The sequence below is a fragment of the Tiliqua scincoides genome, chromosome 3 (assembly GCF_035046505.1).
Source record: "Tiliqua scincoides isolate rTilSci1 chromosome 3, rTilSci1.hap2, whole genome shotgun sequence".
NCBI lineage: Eukaryota > Metazoa > Chordata > Lepidosauria > Squamata > Scincidae > Tiliqua > Tiliqua scincoides.
Window position 1 is genome coordinate 229,096,209 of NC_089823.1, and position 25,860 is coordinate 229,122,068.

Sequence of the window (25,860 nt, forward strand, 5' to 3'; positions counted from 1 at the left end):
AAAGGCGGACAAGGGAGAAAGGCAAGGCCCCTGTTGGCCCCCCAACCTGAAGAACCTGTGGACGCCAGACATCCACCTGAGCCAAGCCCTGCCCCTCAACTAGAGTGACGTAACCACTGGGTGAATCCAGACCTGAACAGAACATGAAGCATCCTTATTTATGTTGACCCTTCTTTTCTTCCACATTTTGTTATGATTAAACACCAGCGCATGGCACCAGCACATAGCAGCCTGACTGTTATTTACCCTATTTTCTCCCACTGATCTCTTATCTGGCAGCAATAGATGTACAGCTTCCCTTATGGGACAACATCAAGGAGAGCCTGGCATCCCAACACCAGAAAAGGGAGTGAGCCTCTGTCAAAATAGATGTAAAACTATGGTATGGGTGAAAAGCTGACTGTAGGTATTCAAAGTTCCATTTAAAAAATCCACTTCTGACTTTAGAAATGCGTTTACAGGTTAACTGTAGGCTAAGATTTGTCAACTAAATTATGCAATGTGAGGTCCTTTTTCTGAGTCAGCATTTACAAGGCTGCAACCTCAACTTGTTCTGTCAGTGGCAAGTCCTTTTTTGTCTAGCTTGACTCACCTCAAAACCCAGCATGACCTCCCAGACTGTCAACGCATGCACAGAGCTGTCAGCTTGAAACCTGTTCATTCTCTGGGTAGCTTTAAGAGCTCCAGACAGCAAGGCAATAGCACTGCCGGCACCTTCTACCCCATCCCCATTCCTGTAGCACTCCATCCAATCACCTTCCATGGCTGAAAGGCACAACTGAAGGACCACTTGTTAGAGCCACTTCAAGCACATGCTGCCTGCTTTTTGGCTTGGTTAATGAGCGTGGCAGGAGGTGATCTGGATTGGGACCACAGTGAAGGTGAGGCTGAACCCTTTGCCCCACCCCACCATAGGGCCTCCCTTCTTATAGCTGCTGCTTGAAAAGGGAGAACAGTTCCCCTTGACACCGATAGAAGCTTTCCTTCTGGAGCAGATAGCTATGGTAGGGGCCTTGGTCCAGGCTTGGACAATGGCAGAGGAAAAGGGTTTTAGGCCTCCATCCCCAACAGAGCCTTGCCCTGGATCAGACCCAGCTGTATGGTTACGTCTGTTGTTTTTTTTTACAAATGGATAACCAGCTGAACAGCACATACTTAAAGCCTGGTGTGCCCTAACTCCCCAGACTAATAATTTTCAGAGCTGTACTGGAGCATGCTGACCAGAAACCCTGCAGAACTGCTGCCAATCAGTAGGACTGGGCTAGCCACAAGGCAAGAAGTGGACCAGCATTTTGACTCAGGATAAGGCAGCTTCCTATGTTATCCTCTGCAAGAGTCACTGATCTGGTTTTGCCTGCATCAAAAGAAGAGGCAGACTTAGGTGAGTGACTGCGCAGTCCTATCCTCCCTTCCCTGGTTGATGCAGTCACACCAAAAATGGGTGTATGATATCCAATGGGGGGCAGATCAGGAGGCTTTGGAGAGGAAAGGGGATTTAAATCCCTTTACCCCTATATAAGCCTCCCACTCCACAGTGGGTCTCCCTCAGACCTCCACTAGTGATTTTGCTAGCACAAGTCTAAGGAGAAAAGAGGGCAGGGAGACCGCTGCTAAAGGGAAATAGGATCCGATGTGTTTTATCGCCACCAGATCCACCCCCTCCTGCAGCCTCATTGCCCCCATTCCTCCCCCTCCCTGCCCGGTTTCACTCCTCCTCACCCACAGCAACATGCGTGGGAAAGCTCCAGCCTTCCCTCCATCAACCCAGCAGCACTCTATTCAGTATTCTTTTCTGCTGTATTCTTTACAGCAGCAGCCACCAGTGCAATTGGTGACCAGAGTCTATAGGATTGGGCTATTGACTCGTATAGAATGGGCTCCCCCGAGGCAGGGTTATTCTTAGACTTCCATTTAGCAGCAGTCTTCTATATAATTGCAGGCTTCCATTTAGTCTTAAGTTTCCATTTAGCAGCAGACTAAATAGAAACCTTTTCATCAAGCCTTTCCATACAATAGATTCTGCTACCATAATTATCATCTCCTCTGGATGGCCTCTTCCAACACAGCTCCATGGAAGACTGTGATCACTTACTTACTTACTTAGGGCCATATCTTATCCAAATTTCCAGCACTGATGCAGCTGTGCCAATGGGATGGGTGCTACATTCTGCTTTGGGGGGACAGTCATAGAGACCTCTGCAAGGTGCAGAGATGTTTGTTCACTTACCTCGGGGCTGCATTGAGGCTGCATCGGCACTGGAATGTTGGATAGGATTGGGCCCTTACTTACTTACTGCATTTATATCCTGCCTTCCTCCCTGACAGGACCCAAGGTGGCTTCATGGCACTGAAGGGGCATCCTGTTATTTTCTAGCATAGAAACAATCACCCTGACATTTGACCACTCTAAGCTAAAATTGCAGTAGTCAGTCATGGCTAACTAGGTGATGCATAATTTTGCATTGCGCTTGTGGCATTTTATGCTGGATCTGGATGAATTACTTTGAAGGGTTGACATTTAGCAAAATGGACGCTGGCGACTCTAGAGATAAATTGGTCATCATTAAAGAAGTAAAGGTCTTAAAAGTGCAGCTGAGCAACCATCAGATCTAATGGCTCTTTGTTCAAAAAAAAAAAAAACAGAGACAGTTCTCAAAAGATGCAGAAATGTGTGGAAGTTGAGAAGAAGAAAAGAGCAAGCTCATTTGGATTCACCTTATGTTTCAAAGCCCAAGAACTAGCGGTTTAAGACTGTCATTTCAAAACATATAGTTTTTGCATATAGAATCATGTAAGTGCAATTTTAGAAATTACTAGTGACGTTGCCCAAACCCATGTTTACCCAAGTTTGGAAATAATAATTTTGAATATGAAGTGAGCATTGCAACCTGAACAGTTCTTTTCTGGCTCAAATTTTATTCTAAGCTGGAGAAAAAAAATTAAGCCTTCCCACCATTTATCTTCTGTAATGTAATGTTCTCATATTGGTAGCAGGATGGAGGAAGGTCTTTCTCCCCATATGCACCTTTGGCACTGGGCCTGGAGGTACAGTTGGGAAGTTCACTAGGTGATTGGGGAAGAAATACTCTCAATAACTCCACTGGGGTACATGTTCCATGTTTTGTGGGGAAAAGACTGGTTTTACAAGCCAGATTTTCAGTTTCACTGAAACCTGGACATGTCACTAGAGAACATAAGAACAGCCCTGCTGGACCAGGCCATAGGCCCATCTAGTCCAGCTTCCTGTATCTCACAGCAGCCCACCAAATGCCCCAGGGAGCACACAAGACAACAAGAGACCTGCATCCTGGTGCCCTCCCCTGCATCTGCCATTCTGACATAGCCCATTTCTAAAATCAGGAGGTTGCACATACACATCATGGCTTGTAACCCATGATGGATTTTTCCTCCAGAAACTTGTCCAATCCTCTTTTAAAAGCATCTAGGCCAGATGCCATCACCACAACCTGTGGCAAGGAGTTTTCACAGACCAACTACACTCTGAGTAAAGAAAATGGTCTTTATTCCCTCTCTGAATATTCCTCAAGTAACTGGTAACTGGAAGTTCTGGATATGTAATGTAATGTTCTTCCAATGTACAGAAGAGGTAACTGGAAGTTCTGGATATGAATAACTTAATGGTGAGACTCTTTGTTGACATTAATTATATTTTTATAAAATTATATAGAAATAATAAATGACTAAAAGAAAAACAATCCATGATCACTCAACTTTCATGACAGATGGACACCTTTTATTTATTCTTTGAATTTGGACAGTTTAATGTCCTCATGATTTGTTAGTTCAGATAACTTGAGGAATATTCAGAGAGCGAATAAAGATCATGTCTTTCTAAATATTTGTCCCCAACTAAGAAGACTGGAGACTTTAACAAAGAAAACAGATATTCTCACAATCTCAGATCTCATGAGAGTTCACAGGTTCTGTTTAAAATGGTTGATACCAACACCATCATCAGTGCAACTGACATACATGCAACTCCTATTCATTTCAAGGGAGCCTTACAAAGGATAGCTTCTACCTCACAAAATTGGAAGTCAACTCCAATCTCTCCTAAACAATCTTCCTTCAAGTTTCGCAGTCCTTTCCAAGCCTTCTGAGCCGAGTTTGAAATCCATGATTTCATACTTCAGCAACAACTTCATACCTAGCTGGTATCTTGATATACATTACCTTGTCCATATGACCAATTTTAATCTGAGGAACCGGTGATGTTTTGTGAACGAGAAAGGCCAAAGAAGTCCTTTGGGCTTCGTTGATCCCTGTTCTAATTCCCTCACTTCAGATTACTCTAGAGAGTGACTCTGACCCTGGATAACGTATCTATCACTCGACTCACTACCAAGAGAGTATCTTGTTCGGCAGACAAATTGCGCTGTAGTGTGAAAAGCACTCAATCCCTCCCTCACGCTCCTGCCTCAATAGAGTCGCGGTGTCAAGGGCTAAATCTCCAATATACCAGAGTTCTTAGCTGGCCTGCTGTATGATATAATATGCATGAAGGTCAAGGGAAAAAGCTGTCACCTCAGATGTGTGTTTTTCGCACAGTTATCTTTCCGGTTGAGAGGAAATTTCACCGATGTCAACCTTACTGAACAGAGGAAAAACAGCATGAGAAAATGGGACTAAGCCACACAAAAATTAGACAATGGCTATCCGTGCGTACTGCGTACCAATCTCTGTGCCGCAACACCATTTCGGATTTTCAACTAGTCTCATTTGAGATGCATTTTCCTCTTTAAACAGCATTAAGAAGTGGAAATTAGCTTTATAAATATAAATCAGTTAAGTGCAATGCAATATTTATACCCAAGAATCTGATGCTTTTAGTTCCTCTTGGGAGCTCATTTAAAAGGGAAATGAGAAAGTTGTTTCTTAACGACTTTGGAAAACAAATGGGAGGCGCTTTCCCACAGATTGATTAAGTCCTTCTGTTATCTGATGTTGTTGGGTAAAGGAAAACCAGGAGCGCCCCCATCTCAAAACTGTGCAGGGACACCCCTTGTAAAGCTGGCACAATCATACTGAAACAAGGGCACAATTGCACAACAAAGGATGCACTTGAGGTCTGATTTTCTGGCTGAAAATGATACATTCAGTAGACAGAATAATGTCTTGAAAAACACTTTGTGACATTAGGCACTTAAAAAAAATCCTGTTCAGTTCCATTGTGTTCCTAGGTTGTTATGGCTCGAAGGCCATTTCTCCCCCTTTGACTGCTGCTTCTTTCCTAGATCAGGAACATGAATGATGCCAACCTGAAAATGGGGATGACCTAATGATACTATGTAGCCAATCAGATCTGGCTACATGATGCCATCACTGATGTATGTTGGTGTGTGGGCCTGGTGAGAGCCAACAAGCTGAAGTGAAACCTACGCAAGATGGAGGTTGTCCTGGTTAGGAACGGTGATGGTGAATTGTTCTGTTCTTGATGGGGGTTGCGCTCCTCTTAAAGGTTCATGTTAACAGCTTGGGCACATTGCTGGACCCAGCATTGGCCCTGGACATTCGGGTGACTGCTGCGTTTTTGCCCAACTTTGGATTCATGTCAACAGCTCACCTTCTGCTTCATGGTTTGGAAAAAGAAGACGGTGGTGGAAAGGAAACCTAAGTACGGAGAGAAGTAGAGGCTACAGTGTTTACCCCCACTTATTCTCCTTCTCGCTTCCTCTTCCTCACTATTCTCCTTTCTTTTTTCCAATCCAGGAAGTATGAGGGGAAGATGCTGACACATCACCAGGAATGGAGGGCTGGCATTTGGCATGCTGCCTCAGGCACCAGGAAGTCTCACGCTGGCCCTGCCATGGTTCAGCCCTCTCCCCAGTCCTCCAAAATCCATGAACTGAAGCAAAATTCATTTCACCAAAATATTTGGCCCAGTACTAATTTCAAACGGCAAGTTCTCATCCTCCGTGTGAGGGAGCAGGTCCTCCTCCCTTGTGCGATCACCTCTGGGATTGTGCAAAGCTGCCTGTGCCCTGCCAGAAAAAAAAGACTACAACGATCATTCAAGGCTATGCCTGCTTCTTTTCTGTTCCTTTAGTGAAAGTATTTAGTACTCTTTCCAGTAATGAATGATTCATTGGGATCTTTTGCATTAATAACACTCACCTGTCATATTGATTAGTGCAACTCCGATTCATGGCTGAAATATGAATCCCTTGCAGTTTTCAATTCTTTCGGGCTGCACTACTCACTGGGAACCTTTCAAGAGTCACTACAATAATTGGCGGAACTCCACTGATGATCCAACCTTCTGCCAGTAGCCCTCCAATAGTACCAGCCCTAAATCAATAACTTTCAAAGGCAAGCAAAGCTGTCCAGATCCGGACTCACCCCTTATGGATCCTCAGGAGAGCATGTGCAGGGGGTGCAGCCTGGTGTCTGCATTGTTGGAGCCTTGGGAGCCCGCAGAGCTGATGGGAAAGGAGCTCCTGGGTTGCCCCACAGGAAAGAGGGTATACCCTGCCCTTCCAAAGGCAGAAAAGGAGCCACACTCCAGTGGGAGGACCTGGCCAGGCAGTGGAGAACATCCCAGAGGTGGTGGTGCAGAAGGAGGGGGACACAACCCCCTTGCAGTTCAGAAAGACTTCTGAAGCCAGAGATGTGAGAAGGGTGGAGACCACGTCCTTTGAGAAAAGGGTGAAGGAGATTGGCATTTCATTTGGAGGCCCTCCATATCTGCAAATTCAGAACTTGAAGATTTCACCATCCACAAGTTCTGAACTTGTGGCTGGACCCCACTGAAGAACACAACCAGACACAACCAGAACCTTGTTCCAGATGTGTCTGGAAGGCTTTTAAAGTGAACTTCTGGTTTTCTGCAAAAACCAGCAAGTTCACTTTAAAAGCCTCTGGTGGGATTCTGAGGCCCTCAGAGGCCACTGTGGGCCTCAGAAGGGCTCAGGACATGACCAGAACCTTGTTCCAGTCACATTCAGAGGGTCTAGTTTGCCCAAATCTGCAGATTCAAACATCCACAGATTTTGGTATCAGCAGGGGTTCTAGGAATGGAACCCCCGCGGATAACAAGGGCTGCCCTGTACAGTTAAGAAGTGACATGATAACTATCTACAGATCTCAGAGGAGCTGTCCTACAGAAGATGGAGCAGATTTGTTCTTGATTGTTCTGGAGGAAGGACAAGGATAAACACGTTTAAATTGCAAGGGAGACTTCAATTAAACCTTAGGAAGAACTTTCTGATGGTAGAAACTATTCAGCAGCGGAACAGTTGGCCTCCAAGGTAGTAGACTCTCCATTGCTAGAGGTCTTTAAGGAGAGACTGGAGAGCCATCTATCAGGGACATCATAGTTGTGGACTGCCTGCATTGGCAGTAGGTTGAGCGGACTGGTAAGATGCATTGGAACAGCCTGTGCTGGTTAACAGACTCACTAAATTATTTTGAACCAAATTAATTTTCTGAGAGGAATTGTAGGGCAGCGTATGGGTATCACCAGTGGTACTTGGGGGTGGTGTCTGGTGGTACTTGCCGAGCCCCTGGTCATCTGCTGCCTGGCAGTGACACCAGGAACATGACACAACAAACAGAGGTAGGAGACTCAGCTCAGTGAGCAGAGCTCCAAAGTATGCTCTTCCATGCTCAAAATAGCCCTCCCATCCACCCGGAGTTTAAACATCCACTGGTGTTTATCATTTCGCATCTGGCCTCCCAACCCAGAAGTAATGGGCAATGATGTCATCACCAGTTACTTACGGTGGGGCTTTGAATAGGTGGACCATGTGCCAAGATACAGTGGAGGCCAAACGTTGAGAAACACAGTTCTAGGGTACGTTCATGTTGAGAGGGTTGCGGTGATCAGGCCTGGAAGTCAGTGGTGCTGAAACAGTTACACCTGCAGAATTATTTCTTATTTGTGTATGAGCAAACTTTTCTGTTAAATGTTGCCATATCGCTAATGAATTGCCATAATAATGAGCGAGACTGATGGAAATCTGTGATCTTTTTCAGTTTCTCACCTCCTTAGCGGCTGATTCTGTATTTCGCAGATGTAAATGTATTCTGATCCTGTGACATTTATTGTACCAAATTCACACACACACATGCAAAAGGTGCAAATATCTTTGCCTGTATCAGGCAGCTTTCTTCAGGCCTCATAAATTCTTATGAGCTTACCCTTCTTTTAATAGGCTTTGCAAGAGCTATTAGGCTATTTGGGCCGCTGGGGCATTTGGTGGACCGCTGTGAGATACAGAAAGCTGGACTAGATGGGCCTATGGCCTGATCCAGTGGGGCTGTTCTTATGTTCTTATGTTCTTAAGGGCTAATTTCTGGGAAAACATGGAGGAGACAAAGTCACATATTATGGAATTCATAGAATCATAGCGTTGGAAGAGTCTTACAAGGTCATTTAGTCCAACCCCCTGCCTGTACCAGTAAATCCTCCTAGAGCAGTGGTTCTCACACATTTAGCACTGGGATCCACTTTTTGGAATGAGAATTTGTCAGGACCCACCAGAAGTGATGTCATGACAGGAAGTGACATCATCAAGCAGGAAAATTTTTAACAATCCTAGGCTGCAATCCTACCCACACTTACCCAGGAGTAAGTTCCATTGACTATATAGGCCTACAAAATTGGGGGTCAGAAAAGTTTTCCCCGAACTTTATGGTGCTTTGATATGAATTTGGGGTGCTGATTCCAAAAATGGCATCCGTTTTGCCCTATCACGTCTAGTTTTGGAGATCCAGTATAGCCTCATTAGTGAATGGTTCAAGCAACTTCCTCATGAGGAAGCCAAGGTGTAGGCTTCCTCATGAGGAAGCTGCTTGAACCATTCACTAAAGAGGCTATGCCGTGTCTCCAAAACTAGACATGATAGGGCAAAATGGATGCCATTTTTGGAATCAGCACCCTAAATATACTCAGGAATTGGTGTAACATATAAGGAAGCAAAATGTGTGTTGGCCTGTGCCATCATTGTTAAAAAATAGTAGCTTGTTAAAAGTACAGGTCTGTAACATTTCCCCAAATGCAGTCACATACCAGGGTAGCATCAAGTCTAATATATTAAAAATAAAACATTGAAATGAATGGGGACCCACCTGAAATTGGCTCGCGACCCACCTAGTGGGTCCCGACCCACAATTTGAGAAATACTGTCCTAGAACAGGGATCTCCAAACTTTTTGGCCAGAGGACTGCATCAAATATCTGGCATGGCGTGGAGGGCCGGAAAAAAAAATTTAAATATAAAATTTAAATAAATAAATTAGAGATGGAACTTAGATGAGTGAACAAATGAATGAATGGGCTCATTCATTCAACCTCTCTGGCCCTCAGAACACCCTCCGGACACAATCAGAGCACAGTTCTGGTCATGTTCAGTTGAGTGGGCCAGAGGCTTTCAAGGGACAAGAGGTTGGGCACGGGCCGGAAAGAGGCTTGCTGCGGGCCACATCTGGCCCCTGGGCTGGGGTTTGGAGACCCCTGTCCTAGAGGATCAAAAAAAGAATGTATTCAGGAAAGGGAGGAAGGAAAGGGTTATGGGTTAAGACCACACCCCCAACAAGGACCACAAGGAGAACAGGTCAAGGTTCTCAGGTGACCGGCTAGCATGTTGCCCTCCATGGCTCTTCAGGCAATGTTGTACCAACCTCCAACAAAAAGAGATACATCTCAACCATTTGTGGAGTCTAGCAGCATGTCCCTGGGCAAATGCCTTCCCAAGAGAAGGGGAAGAATCCCAGTTTGGTAGCAAAAGGCAGTTGTTCTCAAGGACTACTGCTCTTTTTTAAGATGACCTCTGAAGGAAATGCCACCTTTCCCTCCCTGAAATGGGAGCCTTCCTTCACCATTAGGTAAGGAATTCAGACCAAAAGAACATTTTTTTTCTAAGCACTTCAGCAACAACAAAAACACTCAGCCTAACAATGCAACCCTAGGCATATCTATTCAAAAGCAAGTCCCACTGTGCTCAGTGGGGCTTACTCTCAGAATTGCTTCCTAAGTCCACCATATATTTGGGTAATTAACAGATCCTTCATGTCGGTCATATTTGTTCCCGCATCAGGCGTTTCAATATTTCTTTACTCAGCGTGTAGTTAGTCTGTGGAACCTCTTGCCGCAGGATGTGGTGATGGCATCTGGGCTAGATGCCTTTAAAAGGGCACATGTCAGTAGTCCTGATTTTTTGGGAGGAAAATTCCATCACGGGTTACAAGCCATGATGTGTATGTACAACCTCCTGATTTTAGAAGTGGGTTACCTAAAAATGCCAGATGCAAGGGAGGGCACCAGGATGCAGGTCTCTTGTCTTGTGTGCTCCCTGGGTCATTTGGTGGGCCGCTGTGAGATACAGGAAGCTGGACTAGATGGGCCTATGGCAACCATTTTCAACCACTGTGCCATGGCACACTGGTGTGCCATGAATGGTCCCCAGGTGTGCCATAGGAATTTGGCAGAGTGTCATTTATTAGTAGGGCCATTGGGGGATGTGAGCCCCCATTGGCAGCAAGGTGTGTCTTGTCAATTGTCAAAAACCTGATGGTGTGACTTGACAATTTTAGTGTCTTGCCAGTGTGCCGTGGGATGGAAAAGGTTGACAATCACTGGCCTATGGCCTGATTCAGTGGGGCTCTTCTTAGGTTCTTATAACACAATGAATAGGCATCTTTGAATTCTTTAGATATCACACTAGATTAACTCTGAGTTACTACAGACTTAAAAAAAAAAAAAAAAACAGTCCAGGCAATTTCTTTTATTCCCAAATGCAGATCAGAAGCAGAAGTGAGTGTGCTATTAATCTGGACTGACAGCAGGATAACGGAAGCTCTAATGCCTTGCAGCATTTAAACACCTCTGCTTTATTCATCTCCCGGGATGGCGGCACTTTGTATCTCTGTACTTTCCTGTAGAATCAATATCTTCTGCTTCTCAACAGCCATTGTCTTATAAGCTGAGACAGGATGTACGAATGCTTATATCCCAAATTTCATGCTACATGTTAGCAAACGACTCACCTGCTGGCATCACCCAGTAATGTAATGTTCCCTTTCAGAACCTGATGCATCAATAAGCTGTTCCTTGGTTGCTCTTCGGTCGAAAGATATCAGGATCTCTTCCATGGTCATAGGCAGGAAAGTGGGCTTCATTCTGCCACTGCCTATGCACAGACCTACACAGCATACAATACAGATCACAGCCTCCTGGGTGCTTGATGAGCCCCTTATAGGTATGCATGAACGCCCCCATCCAGCGCAATCCCCAGGCAGCGGCGCAATCCCCAGGATTGCTCAGGGGGCTGCAAGTGCCCCCCGAAAGTTTTTGCTTTTGTTTTTGCAGAAGTGGAGTGTGATCGCTTTACTTTCACTTGTGAAGCTGCGCGGAGCTCTGCAGAAGGTCAATCAGGGCTCCCCGCACCCCCGGGAGGCTGCAGGAGGCTCAGGTAAGTGCACCTAAGCCCCTACAGCCCCCTGAGCAGCTTGATTTTGGGGATTGTGCTGCTGCCTCCTCCCTGCCCTCTTTTCCTCAAGGAGAAAGAGGCCAGGGCCCACAGGCTGGGGCGTCACAACACCCCAGTCTGAAAAGCCCTGGATTAGGCTGAGCACCTGACTGGTGGCTGAGCAAGACAAGGCTGAACCGGTGATGTGCAGCTTGCATTTGGTCTCTGTCTTGTCATTTCGAGGTGGGACAAACCAGGCAGGCCTGATTTTGATTGCCAGATGCAGGGGAGAGCACCAGGATGCAGGTTGTGTCTGTTGTCTAGTTCCCTGAAGTATTTGGTGGTCCACTGTGAGATACAGGGAGCTGGACTAGATGAGTCTTTGGCCTGATCCAGCGGGGCTCTTCTTATGTTCTTATGGGAGGAGCTGGAAGAGTTTGTGGCCCAGCCCACCCACTTGTCATGATAGACTGGGATTAGCTGGTCACCAGTAGGGTAGCAAATTTTTTTTTTTTTGCTTTACCCCTGATTGTCTTTAAGGCATGGTGTTTAGCCAGAGTGGCCACAACTGTGTTGCCAACACAGCTCCTTCACATACACAAGCACGTGTTCACATGTTCCTACACATGTCATGCCCGATGAAATTCAGGAAACCTATGCTGCATACCCAAAGAGAAGCTCCAAAATCCCAGAAATGCTTTTATAGCGCAATCCTGTGCATGTTTACTCAGAAGTAAGTCTCATGATGTTCTATAGGGCTCACTCCCAGGAAACTGTACATAAGATTGCAACCTTTGTTTCCCTTTGTGCAAAGTCAAGGAAGCTGAATTGTTCTGCCTATCCCAAGACAAACAACCTTTGAGATAGACATCACAATTCAAAGGGAGAAGGAGGAAGGGGAGAACTTGGACAAATTCTGATGACAACACACAGCTCCCATGAGGCAATAGGGTGATCAGGAGATCGTGTGATACTGGGCTGTAAGGGGAAAGGAAGAAGGGATACGGCTTGGTAATTTTCAAATCATGGGGGGAGAAATTGGAAATAAATAAGGGGGACGGATAAGAGGAGAAGTAATTCTACCTAGTATTAGGATGTAAGGGGGGGGGGAGTATTTTTTTGTGATTCTTCTGGTTCTCACCCCTGCCAACAAATGATCAACAAACAAGCCTTTTATCAAGGTCGCCTTAGGAAATCTCTTGGGCTTTAGTGCTCAATTATAGGGACACATTAATCTTCAGTACCCGATATTCAGGGTGTACATTCAGATGGCCAACTATTGGTGACACCAAACTTTTTGAAGGATGCCATTGCTCAGCCTGTCTTCCAGAAAATATAAATTAACAACATGCATTATTTTTTTTTTTTTAAGAAATGTTCTATCAGGATGACTTATCTTCATAGACATGCTTGGAGAAAGAACACTAAACTATCAAACACTGGAAGATCAATACCATTGCACACTTCCTTTTAATGAACAACAGAATGCTATGTCCTCTTTTCTGAACACATCTAAATTTCAATTTTTTTCATACTGTTAGCCCAGCATTCTAAAATAGTACCTGCACCAATCCAGAAGCTTTTCACCCAACATGCCTACAGTCCAGGTGTCTGGCTGACCTATCTAGTCATCTGGCTCCAAGAACTATCAACCTCCTTGAAGTTTGCCAATTCTTTTGATCCAGATTGCTATTTCAATCTTGGCTGCTGTAATTCTGTAGCCCGTAACACACGTAATACAAGGCCTTCTTTGTCCTCTAAACCACTTTTAGCAACCTCTTCAAATCCATTATTTGCTCAGCTATTCTTAACACAGCAAAGGCAATTCTTCAGAAAACAAGAGAATGGACTACATTAAGCAAAACACATGCTGAAGAGTTGATAACACACTGACCTGTTCTGATATAAAGACATGCCATCATGTAATCCATTTACTGCATCCAAAAGTAAACTGAAAGCATTGCCTCAATTAGTCATGAGTAACTTCTGCACTAATTTCAGTGAGTAAGTGAACATTCAAAGAGCAGAGAGTCAGGGGGATAAAATCTAGTATTCCTATTCAAATGAACGCATGTCCCAGCTGTCAGGCATTTTGGTGCAGCCCTTTGATCTGCAGATCAAGTAGAAAAAAATTAATAGAGAAATGTTAAAACCATTAAAGAAACTTCTCACTGCAAATAAAGGACAAAAAACACATCCCAGATCAGATATAAGAAGGTTTCATCGCTCCTTCCCCACCCACACTTCCATGCATCTACAGAAACCTTTCCCACCTATCCTTCTGACATCTTCTTTTCAAGCAAAAGCTTCCCATCACTTCCCCCTCCTGTCACAAATACATTCCACTTTAAAATGTCATCACAGGATTTGTACACCTTGAAAGCCCTCATCGGCTGCAAAATGTCTATTTCTGCAACAAAAAAAATCCAGCCTTTAGTGCAACCAAATGCTAGTGGTGGTGAGGGAGTAAAATATCACCGAAACCCCATTTGGACCTGATCCTCCCTTGATTTACAATAGTGTTCTTGAAAGATAGAGTATGAGTCTAGTAAGTATTGCTTCCACTTTTAATTAATTAATTGATTAGATTAACTCAGTGGTTCCCAAACTTTTTCAACTGGCGGCTCCCTTGATCTACTGGGCCACAGGCCGAGGCTCTCCATTAGGGCTACAATCCTATACATTGTATAGGGTGGTGGTTTTTTGGTGAGGGTTCCTTGGCTCCCCTGGCTGGTTTCTGCAGCTCCCAGCAGAGCCACGGCTCACATTTTGGGAACCACTGGATTAACCTACTAAAAATATTTAAAATCAACTTTAAAACTACCCCCAATTAACCATGCAACATATCAAAACAAGAAAATGAAAACCAGAGTTTGGCATGCACCAAGCACTGGTTGAAGTCAGGATGCTAATGCCCGAAGAAGAAGTGAACAATTGCATCTGTCTCCTTCAGGGTAGGTGCCTGCACTAAAGGGGGAGGAGGTTGGTAGACGGGATCCACTGCAAGACTGAAGCTTCTGGAATCGTGGAGTGAATAAAACAGCCCTGCTTCATATCAAATATTACCTTCTTCCATGTGATTTGTGGGGTGTGCCTGGGCACAGAGCATGGCAAAGTATCTCTAATTGGCAAAATATCTTATTTGGTGGGCCACTGTGAGGCACAGGAAGGTGCACTAGATGGGCCTATTGCCTGATCCAGCAGGGATGTTTTTATGTTCTTTTTGTAATCTACAATGAATGGGCATGGAAGAGGGGGGAAGACCCACATCCCCACATCCACTTCCATGTTCATTCAACATAACTTGTGAAATGCCTTGTGAAAGAGTCCATGCATGTAGACTCAGTTTATATACAACTGGAAGCTCTATCTTTTTCAAGGTTCCCAATTGTGAAAACACAGCCTAGGCACAGAGAAGGGTTGCTGTACATCCTTCCTTCAAAAGTGATGCAGGGAGTGGGTTGGGTTTCAGAACCGAGAACAGTACGTTACCATCTCTCTCCACCCCTCTAGATGTATTAATCATAATGTGAAGATAGCTAAAGATGACATAAGAAACTGATGATTATGTATAGGGAGATTGGCTGCCATTCTGCCCGGGAGATGTCGGGGTCTTGCGACAACGCTGTCTTTGTTCTAACACCTGGCCTGCGCAATTCCGTTCAAGCTGCCCCCTCCTTGCGGATGCTTGGAAAGTTGTTAAAACGTTTCTGCTTTGCCAAGGCTTCAGTTGATTTAACTTGTTTCCTGCTCTGTGCATGTTTGAGTTGGCTCTTGATTATTATATTGGCTGTTCTGTGATGCTCTCTCTGTTCATTTGGATTGCTACAGTCAGTTGGATTCTTGGCAGTTCTACTGTTTTTGATTTGATGATGTTTTGTTGGATTTGTCTGGAGTTATTGTTCTATTGTAAACCGCCTAGAGCTTTTCCCTTTTAAGGTCAGGAAAGGCGAAATACTTTTTAAAGAATCAATACAATCCATAACAACCACATGGACTGTGCATTATGCAAATTATTAAGATAAACAGAGTTATTTTATTCCATTTGAAACTGTTCTCAGCATCAGACGTAAATGAACAAAACTCCCAAAAGTTGAAGACGGATCAATGATGATGAATCTCTCTCCTGTCCTCGATAACTTTGCTAAAGTTGCTATAATGGTCTTGGCTCAATAAGGACAGCTCTTTGGTGTGCTTGTTAGCCTGACGTATTTCAGCTATAAAGTTATCAAAGGACTTGAGGACAGGGCTACGATTACACTTCTTATCTTGCCAATAGTACAACCACTGTTTTTACAGTGAAAAATGACAACACTTTCTCATTGTATCCACCCTACAGAAATTGCCCAGTTTGGCAGAAAAATTTCATTACCGCTGCAGAAGCTTCACCGGCCGTCAGTACCACTCTCGGTCTGCCAAAACTCAGAAGTGAGAATAAATGGATAATGATTTGTCTTCCCCCCTTTTTTTCCCCTGCAAAACTACAAAAACTTCAAGTTTGCGTTCAGTGAATTGATTTTGCAAAAGCATGTGATTAAAGCCTGGATTTAATCCAGAAAGAGGAAAGAGGGTAGCAGCAACACTTTTACAAATACTAATGAAATCTAAGCCTTTGAAATGCTTCCAAAATGTTGGCTGGTGAGGTCTGGCAAACTTGTATTGAGCACTTTCCATAACCCAGGTCCATAAGATAATAGTAATTATGCTATACATAGCATTTATATAGCGCACCACCTAACTGTATAAGAGTACTATAAGGTAGCTCAGTATGACTCCACCCAGATAGGAGAAGTTGGGCATGACAGTCCAGACAGTCCAATCCTAACTCGCGTTGGAAAAGGCAGGCCGCCTGGCCTGCCCCATATCTAGCGCAAGGTTGGGGCTGCCTGCAGCTCAGCCTGGGCCAAGGGGAACATATTCCCCTTACCCCGGGTAACGCGGCAGCCTTGTGATGTTGCAGAGATGGAAAGATTGAGATACCTGCTGATCCTACATCATTGCACAACTCCCTCAGTGTCCAAGGATCTTATAGTATAATCCTATACTATACATGTTTACTCCAGACGTCCATATAATATAGCAGTCCCCCACTCCCTCATCACTGTGGTGGCTCATCAACTCGGCAGCGACTCCGTCCTGCAACTTATCAGCCTGGCATCTGTCTCCCATCCAGAAACAAGACCACAGTTGTTGTTCCTTAGCTCTTTAGGCAGTACAGCAGCTCAACCAGCAGACCACACCTCCGTACATGGTCATCTGCATTGGGCTTGGCGGGTAATAAGTTTCGACAGGTCTGCTCCATGGAGATCATTCTAAGAGGAAGGCAACTCTGCATCCAATTCAGACATCTATATAATACAGTTTGTGCTCTCCTGGTAGAGATAAACCAGGGAGTTTTTTCCATGGGCCAAATAATATGCATAAGACACAAACCCTAGAATGGATCAATTGTCTACCTCATGGCAAGCAAGAAGAAGTGAAGCAAGGACAACTTAAATCTTTGCGCATACAGCTTGGCTGTGCTGTGACAGTTTGAAATTAAACATGCAAGGTCCTTTTATTGGACTTCCCGGCCTGAGTTTGTATTCCATCAAAGCAGCCCAATTTTAGCATGCAGCTCTTCAACACCGCTGCAAAATAGAAAGATAAGTGTTAAATCAGAGATGGTCGAAGTGAAGTCACTGTCAGGAATTAGATGGCAGTTCTGAATCTAGGGCAGTAATTGAAACGAAAGGAGGGTGGGCTGCGAGGGGGGGAAAAAACCCTCTAAAACATTCCAATCTTTAGATGACTGTTGGAATCATCACATTCCCTAAAACAGCAATGAAATCATGTGAATTATTTGTGCAAAAGTCACTAGCAGATGATATGTGTATGTATGTGTGCAAGAACATTCATGTCACATTACACTGAGACATCAACTGGGTCACGCAGACTGAACAATTATTTACAACATTATGACCTTGAACATCAGCACATTAATGCGGCAGAGCAGAGAGAGATTCCATCATGAGGCTAACTGGGCGAACATCTTTGATACATCACGGAGCAGCGCAGAACTTAAAGTGAACAATTTTAAAGAGCAAAACTCCCCATATCAAAATGGGGAGGCATCAAATAAGGAAGAGTCTGTAGGTTTCGTGGTGTTGATCAAGCCCTGTAAACGCTTTGGAATGGGACGTGAGTCACCCCATGCTTCCATTCTGCATCCTGTAGTAGCACCAGAAAACAAATGGGGAGGACACAGGAAGGGCAAAGTGCTCACATTTTGTCCTATGTGTGAGATACTTGAAAGGAAAAAGGGTATATTACCTATCCAACCCTAAATACAAATAGAAGTGAGCCCATGGGAAATAGCTCTTTATAGCAACTATTCTATAAGAGAATTAAAAACATCTTGACTGGAGGACCTTGTGGGTCCCTTTTAAATCATATTCTGTGGAAAAAATGCCACATACCCCAGGAATGGGCGAACAGCCAGGGGCTTAGCTTCTTGTCTGGGAGCCACTGGCCACCTTTCCCCCCTCAAGTGTTGGCACTGAGAGAGACTGAGAGTAAGGGAGGAGAGTGAGTGTGCACTCATGTGGCTGTGCCTCCCCAGGCCTGGAACTCGGCACACATCACTGGTCTGCAGCACATCAAAAGCTGCTGCAAAATTCCTTTTCCTCACTTTTCCCTCACATCGTCTCATTATAACAAACTGGAGCACCCAAAAATGGGTCCCCTGCAAAGCATATCTTATTAAGAGTGCCACAAAAAGAAAATTGTCTTAGTGATCGAACGGCAGAGCTGAGCGTTCATTCCAAAGAAACCACTTGGAAATGCTCAAATAGTTCCTTAACAGTGTGCGATCAGTGGTATATAGCTTGATTATTTCCCATCCGGAAGCTTTCTTCTCTTCCCCCTAAACTTGCATTTATTCTGACATCTGCAAACAATAATGGCATTCTCTCCGAGATGGGGATCATTAAGCTGAAGTACTCAAGCACAATGGGCAATGAGAGATGGAATTTGTTCATACTCATAACAGTTGACAGAGACACTAATATGCATGAGATCTTCAATGGGTTTTATACCACACATTTCAGCATCTGGAAAGTTTTCCCAAGAATCAGATTCTGTCAGTATAAAACTTTAAGTATATGCTTCAGGGCACATATACTTTTAAATACATATTTAGAGTGTGATGAGCTCTAGCAGGAAGAGCTCAAAACGTGTGGTTTATTAATGAGACATCTGAACGTACAGAATGTTTTGTACACAAAGGGAAAACCAGTCAGCTGGAACAGGACCAGGGTTTGGGGGGAGGGTGTCAATCAATTAATGTGTCTCTCCTGTTCCAAGGTGTGTCAAACCATAGCAAGAATCTAGGTAAGGAATGGTAGGAATGAGTGGAAACCCCTAAGAAGTGTCACGTCGTCTGGAAGCTTAGAGCTTTCCTTGGAAGAAACCCTGAAATGTGCTTTGAATGTCATTCTTTTGAAATTCTGCTGCCAAACCCTTATCAGCAGGTGCTCAGGACCACTGTAGGGTGGATGCAAAATAAAACCGGATGCAAGGCCAACTGACAAACAGGGATGTTGGAATATTGCTCCAACACTAGCATGGAGTCAACTGAGAGCTCATGTACTCCTTCAGCACTGTAGGCATCTGAAGCACCACTGCCTCAGAAGAAACCAGCACAAAATTCAGAGGGCCACACTCCATGCGAGAAGTGTGCACTCTGCCAAGGCTGGGAAGCCTTTTCTGTGAGAGTGGAGAGGTGGTTTCCTGGGCTGCATGGTTCAAGGAAAGAGTTGTCCAGGACGATGGGGGGGGGGGGAGGAGGAATGTTCACATGAGAAGGGCTACCTTGTCAGTTACAGAGCCGTAGGGCAGTGGTTCTCACATATTTAACACCGGGATCCACTTTTTAGAATGAAAATATGTGAGGACCCACTGGAAGTGATGTCATGACCGAAAGTGACATCATCAAGCAGGAACATTTTTTACAATCCTAGGCTGCAATCCTTCCCATACTTGACCAGAAGTAAGTCCCATTGTTGAAAGAATATACATTCATGTTGGCAACCTTCAGGCTCGAAAGACTATGGTATCGCGCTCTGAATGGTAGTTCTGGAACAGCGTCTAGTGTGGCTGAAAAGGCCAATTCGGGAGTGACAATCCCTTCCACACCGGGAGCAAGTGCAGTCTGTCCCTGGTCTGTCTCCCTGGCTATGGGCCTTCCTTCTTTGCATCCTTGCCTCAGACTGTTGGCCAAGTGTCTCTTCAAACTGGGAAAGGCCATGCTGCACAGCCTGCCTCCAAGCGGGACGCTCAGAGGCCAGGGTTTCCCACTTGTTGAGGTCCACTCCTAAGGCCTTCAGATCCCTCTTGCAGATGTCCTTGTATTGCAGCTGTGGTCTACCTGTAGGGCGCTTTCCTTGCACGAGTTCTCCATAGAGGAGATCCTTTGGGATCCGGCCATCATCCATTCTCACAACATGACCGAGCCAACGCACGCATCTCTGTTTCAGCAGTGCATACATGCTAGGGATTCCAGCACGTTCCAGGATATACATATCAGCTGGTTAAAAGTACAGGCCTGTAACATTTCCCCAAATGCAATCACATGCCATAGTAGCATCAAGTCTAATATATTAAAAATAAAATATTGAAATACATGGGGACCCACCTGAAATTTGCTCATGACCCACCTAGTGGGTCCCGACCCACAGTTTGAGAAACACTGGCTTAGGGCATCACTGGAGATCCCTAGCAGGATAATTTCTTTGGAGGCTGCCTCCTGAGGTGATTCCTGAGCACAGTCCCCCCTCTAAAGAATCATAGGTGGTGGAAGGTACCCTCAAGGTAATCTAGTCCAAACCCCTGCCTTTAGCAGGATATCCTTCTAGCCTAGAGCATCTCCAGCAGGTGCCTGTGAAGCTGCGCTGGCCTAGATTGCACCAGGTCAAGACTGCACTCTGTCAGTCAGTGCTGACTTTAATCCAAGCTGCCCCAGGCTTGAACTCTACCCAGGCAGGCCTACCCCTTCCATTCAAATGAATGGGGAGACTTGCACACTCATGAGATGCTTACAGTATACAAAGGGCTCCAGACTGGGATGCGTGAACACACATTCTAGATTAGCCACCAACTTTTCATCTAAAGCAGTGGTTCCTAAATTGTGGATCAGAACCCACTGGTGGGTTGCAACCTGATTTTTGGTGGGTCGCCAGATGGAAAGATCAGATAACTAATTGCCTCAAGCCCTGAGGCAATTAAAAAATCAGATAATGTAGCTGCTAGTTACCCTGCAAAGAGCTCAGCTCCTGCAGTTTGCAAGATAGCTGCTAACTACCCTGCAGGGAGCTGAGCTCCTGCAGTTTGCAAGCTTGTGTAAATATAGAGAGATAAATTTTGAGGGCCTTTTTGGGTTATTATTACTTATAAATAAAAAAAAATATTATTTCTTTCTTGTTCTCCTTTTTATAAAAAAAAAAAAAAAAAAAAAAGTCCGGTAAAAGAACCTAGATGGGTCCCAATAGTGTTGTTTTAAAAAATGGGTACAGGTGCTAATAAAGTTTGGGAAAGTGAAAAGTGAAAATTCCAACCAAATCAGGGAGGGGGAGGCTCAAATTCTATCCACAGAGACGCTTAAACAAATGAAAATTGATAAGATTGGCGACATTTCTTTCTTGCTTTCTTTCTTTTGTTTTCTAGAAGAGTTTATGAGAATGCAGAAGCATGGAAAGAAAAGTGCAAATATATACACAGAGATACAGCATAGAAGTCAAAGGAAAATTGAAAGATTAATAATATACATATCAGAGTACAAACAGATCAGAGAGCAGAGACCCATAATCATCCACTTACAAAGACCCCTTCGCCTCCAGAGGGAAAAATTATCGCTCAGAGAAATTTACATCACTATAATACTGCCAAAATCTCCGGAGGCGTCCTTTTGTTGGCACGGCACCATTCAAACTGATGCCTTGTGCCTTCCCTAAACTCTCTGCATCCTGATCTTACCCTCCCACAACTTCTTAGAACAAGCAACTGGAGACATTTCTTAGGCGACGTTTTGTACAATTCCCAATAAAATCCAAGAAACAAGACCGCATTTAATTTTCCAGGTTTTTTTTTTTTAAAAAAGGCCCTTACCCATGACAGTTTATTGTTAATCTTATTGCTTAAATATCTTGAACCTCCTGGGGTATTTAATCCACTTTCAAAAGCACCAATTTTGAGCCTCCTGGTTGTTATCCACTTTGCAGACCATGAATTCTGAACTTGTGCAGTAATTTTCTGCGGCGAGCCAGTTATCATCATTCCTTTTGTTTTCAGCCCCATTTCTTTTGAGCGAGAGATAATACCATTGGAATTCAAGCACAGTGCTGAGAAGTAAAGCAGGACTTATTGCCAATCACAGGAGATTCCCACGAGCAAAGCAGCCTCAAAAGCAATCCGTTTCATAATGTGCATTCGTAGGCCAGAACGATGCATTCTGATTATGACTCCGACCCAGGTCTGGGGACCTGGGTCTCCAACAGACTGGTTCAAAGCAGCAGAGGGAGGAGATGATTTGTAAGGGAGAAGCAACCAGTAGGAGACAGTGCTTAAAACAGCAATTTTCAACCAGTGTGCCGCAGCGCATCGGTGTGCCATGAGAGGTCTGCAGCAGGAATGTGTGGTGGTTGGGGAGGCAGGAGAGGCAGAGCCTCCCACCAGAGTCCTTTGAAAAACACTGCTGCTAAGTGAGGCGCGCAAGCGCTCATAACCCATGTGCTTTTGCACATGGGTTGTGGGTGTTTGCACACCTCACACAGTGGCAGCACTTTTTGAAGTACTCCAGTGAGGAGGCTCTACCTCCCCTGCATCCCCACCCACCATTCGTCCCTGGTCTGTGGGTGCGCTGCAGAACTTTTGGGGAGGGTCATATATTAGTAGGGCCTTTGGGGGAGGAGACCCTGGCAGGCAGGGTGGTGTGCCTTGTCAATTGTCAAAAACGGATGGGGTGCCTTGACAATTTTAGTGTGCCATGAGATGAAAAAGAATGGAAATCTCTGGCTTCAACCACCTCCTGCTCAATGCTTTGTCCTGCACCTCCAGCCCCCAGCTGATGATTCCAGAAACATATTTTCTATATTGCGGGGAAAGCAGATGCAGGGTAGGGGTTGAGAAAAGCTCAACCTGCTCAAAAATCCAGTGGCTTGTTGTTGGGGAGTTTTTACTACCACAACAGGATTTTCCCATAGAAATTGGGGTAGATTTTTATTCCCTAAACCAGCGTTTCTCAACCAGTGGTATTTGTACCATAGGCAGTACTTGAGGTGGTGTCTGGTGGCATGTGCAGGACCCCCAAACCTCTGCTGCCTGACAGCAAGACCGGCAATGCAATGCAACAAGCAGTGGTAGGAGTGGTTGGGTCAGCAGGCAGAACTCCAGCGTTCACTTTTGAGCATTCTAAAAAGCCCTCCTGTCCACCCTGAGCCTCTTACCAGTGTTTACTGCGTTGCGTCTGGCCTTCCAATCCAGACATAACTGGAAATGACATCATTGCCAGTTACTTCAGGTGGTATGTTCAATAGATGCACCATGAAAAGTGCTACTGCTGGGGACAAACATTGAGAAATGCTGCCCTAAACCCAAATTGCTTGGTCAGTTACATTCATGAAAAGACCTCCGCATGGAAAATAAGTTTCAAATAAAATGTTACTTGTTTCTAGCACAAATTAGGCTCTCACCCACGCTTACACCCACACATGAGATCACTTCACACCTTTTTTTAATGCTACCAATAGTGCTGTCCTCTGCATATCTACACAGCAGTAAGTTCCATGACATTCAGAGGGGCTTGCTCCTGGGAAAGTGTGTATAGGATTGTAGCCTATAGGGAGTTTACGCACTCAGTAAAGAAGTCTGCTTAAGTTGGATGCAGAAATAGTTGATTAAGTGGGAACCAGTGGTGTAGCTAATGATCGCGTAGCCCGGTGCCAAGCTCAAAATGTTGCCCCAGAAGTGATGTCACAACCGGAAGTGACGTCACATCTGGGCTTTTTAAAAAGTGAAAACTGGGAGGAACCCACCTCCTCCCCCCCAGCAGCTCACCACCCACTTGCTCTGCTGCCTCCGTGGTATAGCTAAGGCATCCATCTGCTATCTGGGGTCATCGAAGATTTGTAGCCTCTCCCAGTCAAAATCAGATTTATTTAAGTAAATAAATGAAAATTGTGTCCCTGATTGGTTCAACACACTGTGCTGGGGTGAAGAAGGATGATTATTCTCCCCCTGCTAAATATAAGAGAGGCACCACTTTTAAAAAAGTGCCTTTTTACCTAGTTAGCAGGGGTAACTGTATTATGATACATGGAAATGAGAGCTGACATGTTAACATCTTATTGGTTTCATACTTTATCATGATAGTAGTAGGCAACCTTCAGTCTCGAAAGACTATGGTATCGCGCTCTGAATGGTGGTTCTGGAACAGCGTCTAGTGTGGCTGAAAAGGCCAATTCGGGAGTGACAATCCCTTCCACACTGGGAGCAAGTGCAGTCTGTCCCTGGTCTGTCTCCCTGGCTATGGGCCTTCCTTCTTTGTCTCAGAACTGTTGGCCAAGTGTCTCTTCAAACTGGGAAAGGCCATGTGTCAATAACATAACATGTTATTGGCTCTCAGAACAATCAGTCTCATAGGTAAGTTTTGAGTTTTAAAAAATCCACTTTTTGTTCCATAAGGCAGTTGTGTTTTCATTTTCTGGTTATTTGACTATAACTTTTGATAGAGTACAGATACTCCAATGCAATTTGTTTCATTGCATTCTGCATTAAATTACCTTTCCAGTGATATATAACATGATGGTATTATTCATACATACCAAGAGTTTCACAATTTTGGTCACCAGTGTCAAGCTCAGCTTGTTGCCCCCCCCCCCCTAAAGCTTGATGCCCGGTGCAACCGCTACCCCCTGCACCCTCTTAGCTATGCCACGGGTGGGAACAAAGACCAAATTACTTCCATTTTGCATAGTTTTCTAGCAAAAACCTTCCTGTGAAACTGATCAGACTTATGATAGGGCCTCTCTCTCTCTCTCTGCTGAGATACTCTGCCTTATTTAAAGTACGGATGTTTCCTTATAGCAAGTCTGGTTGCTGACTTGCTGACCTTTTGAAAAGCAGAATCTGATTGTAAAAATACTGATGAGGTGTCTGCAAAACTACTGTATTGAGTTCCTGAGGCGGTGAAATGCATATTACAGGGTTAGAAAAGCAGATTAACTGTCTCTTCTTGTCAAATCATTAGCTGTCAGGACAATTAACACCTCTCAGAGTCACTTTGCTGAGTTGAAAGCATAGTTAGGGTAGTTTATTTATTTTTATTAATGCAGTGGAAAATTGACATTTCTGCTGGGGTAAATTCTAACCCAGATATATTTTTATTCACACAAAAATTAATGAATACATGTTTTTTTATTAATTTATGCGATATGTTATGGACTGAGGTATGGACGACAATTTTCTAAAAGCACAAGGCTCTTTATAGCTGCTTAGCAGAAACTTGACTTTCCCAAAGTCATGACTGCCACTGAATGTCTAGTGCAGGCCACAGGGCAGGGAAACTTTAAAGTCATGTTCTTATGATAAACACTGGGTGCATGGAGGTAAGGACACAGTAAACAGTGTCAGTCCCTCTCCCCTAACTTCTGAAGGGGAAAAACAAGGGAAGCCACTGCCTAAGGGCACCCTTACCCTCAATGGACACATTCAGAGCTAGACTCAGCTAGCTAGAACTAATTTGGACTGCTTCTTCAGAGGCAGTTTCTCTCCACTGACAAATTATGGAGATGTTGATGTTGACTGTGTTGATTGGGTCATTAAGTTATGCGTGAATGTGACTGGGTAAGTTTACAATTCCTAGTTGTACTCTTATCAAAACTTGACTGTTATGTGGCTAGTGGTCAGATGCTGGTAGCTGCCATGTGTGTCTCACCTGATTCAACAAAATAAACCTCTTTTCTAACTATTGTTTTAGAGACTCAAAGAGTTGGAAGGGACCTGAAAGGTCATCTAGTTCAATCCTCTGCCTGTAGCAGGAAATCCACCTAGAGAACATCTCCAGCAGGTGCTTAAAGGTTTCCAGTGAAGGAGGACTCATCATCTCCCTTGGCAATCTGTTCCACTGCTGAAGCACCCTTGCCATCAGGAATTTTTTCCTGATATCCAGTCAGAATCTCTTCTCCTGTAGTGTGTACCCATTTGATCTAGTTCTCGTTTGTACCTCTACTGATTGAAGCCGAGCAAGGGGTAAAAATTCCCCTACATTTCTTTACAAGGTCTGCATGCTCATAACTTGTACCTTCGGGTCTGATTCAGACAGTACTTCGACTATCCAACTCACGTTATTATTTTGCCTTAAGTTATGGGCATGTTCATAGCAAACACATCATGGCTTC